The sequence below is a fragment of the Heliangelus exortis genome, chromosome 9, assembly GCF_036169615.1.
Source record: "Heliangelus exortis chromosome 9, bHelExo1.hap1, whole genome shotgun sequence".
Lineage (NCBI taxonomy): Eukaryota > Metazoa > Chordata > Aves > Apodiformes > Trochilidae > Heliangelus > Heliangelus exortis.
The window spans coordinates 25,761,291-25,767,718 of NC_092430.1; the positions used below are offsets into that span (position 1 = coordinate 25,761,291).

The 6,428-nt window shown below is 54.2% G+C and overlaps 1 long non-coding RNA gene across 1 annotated transcript; it reads left to right on the forward strand.

Annotated features, from left to right (window-relative positions):
- The first annotated feature begins 310 nt into the window (after positions 1-310).
- Positions 311-1,159, forward strand: LOC139799522 (uncharacterized). Its single transcript, XR_011727330.1, has 2 exons — positions 311-454; positions 959-1,159. It is a non-coding gene; the product is annotated as an uncharacterized lncRNA (long non-coding RNA).
- The last annotated feature ends 5,269 nt before the right edge of the window (positions 1,160-6,428 follow it).

The window sequence follows — 6,428 nt, forward strand, 5'->3', positions numbered from 1 at the left end:
CCAGGCCCAGGCCCAGGCCCAGGCCCAGGCCCAGGCCCAGACCCTCCTGACCCAGGACCACTCCCCCAGCAGGTCCAGCTGCTGCTCATAAATAGCCCCCAGGTAGATGATGGCTGCTGTGGTTTTCACCTGAGCTCTCAGCTGGAGGATTTATGTAGGGCGAGGAGAGGGGGTTGCCAGCAGGTAGGGGAGCAGTTTGGGGGTGGCTTTGCTGGCAGTGGGGAACTGGGGCTGACATCCTCAGGGGGCCAAAACACTGTAGGAAAGTGCAGGGCTTGTGACCCCCGGCCCGGGCACAAAGGGAGCCTCGTACCTTCTGATGGATGCAAAATATCTCCAAGGCAACCGTGCGAGCAGGAGCTGCCGCGTTCTGCTCCGGAACGGGCTCTGGGTGGTGCGGGTGAGCAGCAGGACCCGCGGGTATCCCGCTGGAAACCTTCAGCACTGCAGCCTTGTGAGTACATTTTTGTGCATTTCATACATCCTTGCCTTTCTCGGATTTAGCTTGGGTGTGGAACTGGTTTTAGATTCGGTTCTGTTTTAAAAAAAACGGAAGTAGCAAAACCTCACAGACCCCAGGTGCTGTTCTTCATCCAGAGCTGGAAGTGGGTGAATCAAAAAGGATAACCCAGTTTTAAACACTATTCAACACTCTCTGTGCTCAAGAGCATCATCTGTTCAGTTTAGCAGAAAGAGAATTGCAGGGATCTGATTCCAGCTTACAAACACCTACAGGCAGGACAGGAGAGTGCCAGGTTTAGGTGTCCCTAGCCCAGCAGACAGAGGTGTTTCAAGGTGAGGTGAGTGCAGGTTGAAGCTCTGTGATGGCAGAGGGGGGATGTGGAGAGCCAGGATGATCAGGGTTTGGAACAGTTGCCTGAGAACTTGAAGGAGCCTCCTACTCCAGTGTTGGTTTTGTTTTTTTTTTTTAAACAAGATGCTTTTTTTCTTCTATGAGATGCTGCAGGAATACTGCCAGGGGAGTGCTGCAGTTTAGAGTATGGAGAAGGTCAGGTTGGAAAATTACAAGGATTTCTTCTGGGTTTGGAGCCTTTGGATGCAGACTAAGTCTACAGCAAGTAGGGCCTGTGAAATGCAAACCAGAACACCTGAGATATCGTAGGAAAAATAAACCAAGTAATTACTGAAAATTACAGAACCCAGTGTCATGTGCTATTTATTGTAGAGATAAGGCATTTAACAACTCACATCCTGCCTGGGGGCAGGTGGCCTGGATCAGCATTGCTCCACCTTGTGCAAGATGCAGTGAGTCATGTCCTGGGTCAGGAGGTGTTTTACCATCACCTCAGAGAAAACATGTGCTTGAATTAACAGCAAATCCTCAGGGTGCTGAGCAGCTGGGGAAAAGGCTTCTCCTATTCAATCCCAAGGAGGTGAAAAGGCTTCACAGACCCTCCCACCACCACCCCCAGCCTGCAGAGCTGGTGGGACCAGCAGCCCCCCACTTGCCCCTGGTGTGCTCCTGCAGGTCACCTCCAGCTGTGGCCAGCAGCCCAGGGGAGGGGGTTGTCCCCCTCCACTCCAGTGAGACCCCCTGGCAGTGCTGTGTCCAGCCCCGGGGTCCTGGGCATGGGACACCCTGGTGTGGGTGCAGAGGAGGTCACCAAAATGATGTGGGGTCTGGAGCAGCTGTGCTCTGCAGGCAGGCTGAGAGAATTGGGGGCTCCATGCAGACCCTGTTGCACCTTCCTGTGCTGTGGGGGGGCTACACAAAGGGGACAGGAGTTTTTTAGCTGGGCCTGCAGGGATAGGATGAGAGGTGATGGTTTGAAACTGTAAGAGAGGAGATTCAGAGCAGATACAAGGAAGAAACGTTTTGCAGTGAGGGGACCCTGGCCCAGGTTGCCCGGGGCAGTGTCAGATGCCCCGTGCCTGGGAACACCTCGGGCCAGGCTGGAGCGGCGCTGGGTGACCTGCAGACACCCCTGCCCGTGACGGAGGTTACACCAGGAGGCCTCTAGAGGCCCGAACCGAACCGAACCGGGCAGGAGGCTCCCCAGGACCGAACCCTGCGCACCCCCTGCCCGCTCCCAGCGCGGCCCGGGCGGAACCAGACGCCGCTGGCGCCACCTGGTGGGACAGCCCGGGAGGTGCAGCCAGAGCACCAGGGGGTGTCTGGGGGGTTCGGAGGGGTTCGGAGGAGCCCAGAAAGGGCGGGTCTGGTGCTGGGACACACGGTCCGGTGCTGGCCTTGGCAGCGCTGGGTCAGCGTTTGGGCTTAGTGACCTAAAAGCCCTTTTCCAAGCTGAGCGATTGGCTTGATTCTTTCGTGCTGAAAATGTCAGTAAATGTCAGAGAGCTGGCCGGGAAAAGAGCATTTTCCTGTGGCTTTTACTCTTTTACTGCAATGACCAAAACTACTGCGGGGCTCCTTGACTTTGGTGAGCTGTGGATGTCACCATTAGGCTGTGGCAGTTTTAGGACCAGCACTGTGACCCATGCACAGCCCAGTCCCATGGTTGCATGTCTGCCAACCAAGTGTCACCGGAAGGCAGCTGGAGATAAAGGTTCAGAAAATAAAATGTAAAAGGCAAACAAAAGCCCAAGCACAGAAAAATGCTTTCAGACTGCTTCCTAATTGCAGGGGTATGACATGTCAGCTCCTTTGCATTCACTTGTTTTCAGGGGGTCTCCCTCTGCCATCAGGTATTTCCTAAAATCTTTTAGAAAAAGTGTTCTTTAGGGCTTCTTAAAAAATCCTGCATGCACGGGGCCTGTAACACAAGGTGCCTGCTGATGGTTGCTGGAGAAACTTGGTGGGGGGAGGTGACATTCCCAGGTGACAAAAAGAGTCCAGGCCATGCAGCTCCTGCCAGCCCATCCTGGGCTTTCTGAGAGGCTGAGGATCTGCAGGCAGGGCCGGGCCGGGCCGGGCCGGGCAGGAGGGCTCAGCTCCTGCAGGGAACTGACGTCTCCCAGCAAATGCAAAGGGTGCTGTGGTCCTCTCTGCACCAGCACCTCCGTGCAGACTCAGATCTGCTCCTGTTTTGGGGTGCCAGGCTCCTCTCCCTGTCACCACTGTGCCACTTTGCCACCTCACCCGTGAGCACTGCCCTTTCTGTTGCAGATCTCTCCAGGATACGTGACAAGCAGCACTTTGGGTGTTTGGTGGTTTGGATTTCATCTTCCTCCACCCCACCACCCCACTTCTGCAGCTTTCTCAAGGCCTGGCCACATGCTGCTTTGCTGTGGCTCCTCGCCAGGCGTTACTCACCACGCAGTACAAGACATATTTAGCTGGTGCAGAGACAACATCACCAACTTCAAAGTATGCAGAGATGAACCTGCAGCTCCTGGATGCACCAGAGGGGCCGCGGCATGGGTTAGGTGGGCAGCTGCAGGCAGGGGGTAGCTACAGGGCTGGGCACCCATCACCACGAGCGGCGCAAAGCCACCTCTGTCCCCGCAGGTACCAGCTTGTGCTGGACCTTCCTGGGTGCTGAGGCTGCCTCTCTGCCCCCTGAGGGGTCATGTCCAGTGTAACCCCCTCCTTCTGTGTGCCGTGTCCTGGCTCCCACTCCCACCTGGCTCCCCACACCGGTCCGAGCTGCCGGTGCTGCCCCAGCCCCCTGCGGGAGCCTGTGCCGAGCAGTAACCATGGAGATGCCTGCAGCTCGGGTCCATCCTCCACCGAATCTGCAGGAGGAGAGACAGCCTGCTTTGCAGAAAGGCAAATTATTATTTGCAATAATCCCTTTCTTGCTTTCCACTTGTATCACTGAATATCCACGCTGGTGCTTGGCCAGCCAGGGGTCTGCAGGAGCCCAGCCAGGGATGTCACAGCCCTGCAGCATGGGGACAGCCACCAGCCCTGCCTGACTGCTCTGCGTCTAGAAGGAGGATAAACGAGTCCAGCTAAATCCGGGTCAGGAGGAGACCAGTTCCAGGTAACAGTTAAAGATGTTGCTGTTCCCCATCCAGCCTTTGGTAAAGGCAAACTAACGTGCCACATAACCTGCTCCTGATCTTTCTGCAGAGCGTGGCAGTACACGTGGCACTTGCCAGCCGTGTGGTGTTCTCCCAGAGCTCCCAGAAATCACAGATTTCCAGGGGACAGATCAGCAAGCTTTGCAATACATGATGGGCCCACTGCAAGCCCCAATCCCAGCTGATGCCAAGCAGCCTGTGTGTGGTGGGCAGGGACACCCAGACCTTTGCATTTTCCAGGAGGGGATCCAACTGGTGCATCACTGCACCTAAAGGGAATAAAAACCCCGCAGTGCTGAACGAGGCTTTCTAGTGTATTTCTAAATTGGCCTGTGATACATTATTTAGGAGCTCACATTACAAGGCCATCTCTCCTTTGGTGTGTTCAGGACACCATCGAGCTGAAGAGGAGAAATACATCATCCTTCCAAAAATAAAACACTTCATGATTTTAATGTGGCTTCTTGTTACTGACACATTTGAACAGGTGGTAATGCCAGAACACCCCTGTGACCTCCTGGGGTTACTGGGAGACTGTTTCTTTTACCCTGCCTCCATCCCAGTGATTTTGCTTTTCCATCAGGATGGCTGTTTGCTAAGCACAGGGAGATTTATTCTGCGTTTTACCCAAATATCATGACCCATTTCTTAGCTTCCTTCCACTCACCTGTCCTGAGCAGTAGGGCTCAGCCTGTCCTGTCCTCCTGTCCTGTCCTATCCTGTCCTCCTGTCCTGCCCAGTTCCCCTGGTCATGCTCTTGGTGTGCCAGGACCAGGGAAGTGCTTTTCACTGTGCACTCTGGCACATCACTTCTGTCCCTTCCCTTCCTGCTCAGATCTCGAGGTTTCTCCTCTGCTTCCTCAGGGCTGGTGGAAATTCCCCGCTGGAGGAGAGCCGAGAAAGCCCCTCTGCCCTTTTCCCAGAACTGGGAATCTTCACCTTGCGGCCTGGCCCCGGGGTGTTGAAGGGCTCTCTGGGATTTTGTTGGTGCCGCGCCGGGGTTGGGCAGCACCGAACCCCCCCGGGTGCCGAACCGAGCAAAGAGTTTGCGCGGAGGTTTGCGCGGGGAGGGCGCAGAGGGCCGGGCAGGGAGCAGCGGTCTCTGCAGCCGCAGGGTTTTGTTTCCTGAGGTTTTGTTTCCTGATGGGTTTTTGGGTTTCTGGCAGCAGCGATCGCGGGGCTGCTCCCGGCAGGTGGAGCCTCGGCCAGGACCAGTCCCGGTCCCACGGCCCGAGGTTTGCGGGCTGTGATGCTGCTCCCACGGGGGACGGGGGCTGGCAGAGGTCAGAAGGTTTTATAAGCAGAAGAGTTCAAAAACTTTGGTTATGCAAAGTGGGACTTGCCTAAAGCAGCAGTGAGTTTGTGTCTGGCGGAGGTGACATGGAATTTGTTTGAGGTTTCCTTGCTCCAACCTGCTACGGCTGTGGCTCTTTTTTCTGAGTGTTTAAAAAAAAAAAAAAAAAAAAAAGTAAAAAATTAAACGAGGCCCAGGACACAGATGGAGACTGGAGTCCTGCAGCATATCTGATCATACAGTTTCTGGTGCCCTAAAAAGAGGTATTTCCCTCCTGATTGCATCTGGGAAATAAGCTTTGCTAAAATGTAGCATTAAGCAATTTTTTTCTCTTTTAAAGTGCTGATAACCAGTTTAACACCATGAAAGACAGAATGGGGAAGTTGCAGGAAGTCCCTAGGTGAGGGTCCCTGGGGACCTGAGGCAGGCAGGAGGGATGTGGGGAGCCCAAGTCACCCCAATGTCTGTCAGAGCTGCCCTGGCCCTGCACCCAGGCATTTAATAAGAGCCCATCTTGGGGCTCAGGGCCAAGAGCCCAACCTTTCACTGTAGTTTTCTGGGGTTTTTTATTAACAGATTTAATGGTAAAGGTGCAGCAGGAGAGGTTTCCTGGTTCTGTTCCATGCTGATATAACCAGTTAATCTGTTTCATTAAAAAAAAAAAAAAAAAAAAAAAAAAAAAAGAAAAAAAAAAGAACCAAACAACTTTGTGATAATTCCAACCTCTGGTGCCCAGACACAAGGTTTTTATATGTTTGACACTTCCTGTGCCTGAGCAGAGTGTAAATCCTGCTTCCTCAGCTGTAGCATTGCTCTGTTAACAGCCTGCACCCTCCTTTGCCTTTGACACCCCTTACAGAGGGCACCCACGCCAGCAGAGGGGGGAAAAAAAAGAAAATCTGATCCTTAAAATTCCCTGACTATAAATGTGTGTGTGCAGGGGAGCAGCAGAGCCCTGGGGAGCCAGCCCAGCTGCCCCTGGCCGTGCTGCTGCAGCCCCATGCAGATGCCTGCCCAGCTCCTGGTGATGGATAAATCCTGAGGGTGCAGGGATGGGTCCTGAGCCATGGAACTGCGGGGTCTGGGATCGACACTGAGGGGATGGAGAGGCTGGAAAAATTCCCTCCTGGCAAAGGCAGCCTGGCCAGGAGCAGCTCCCTCCTGGAAGTGTAAAATCACATTGCCA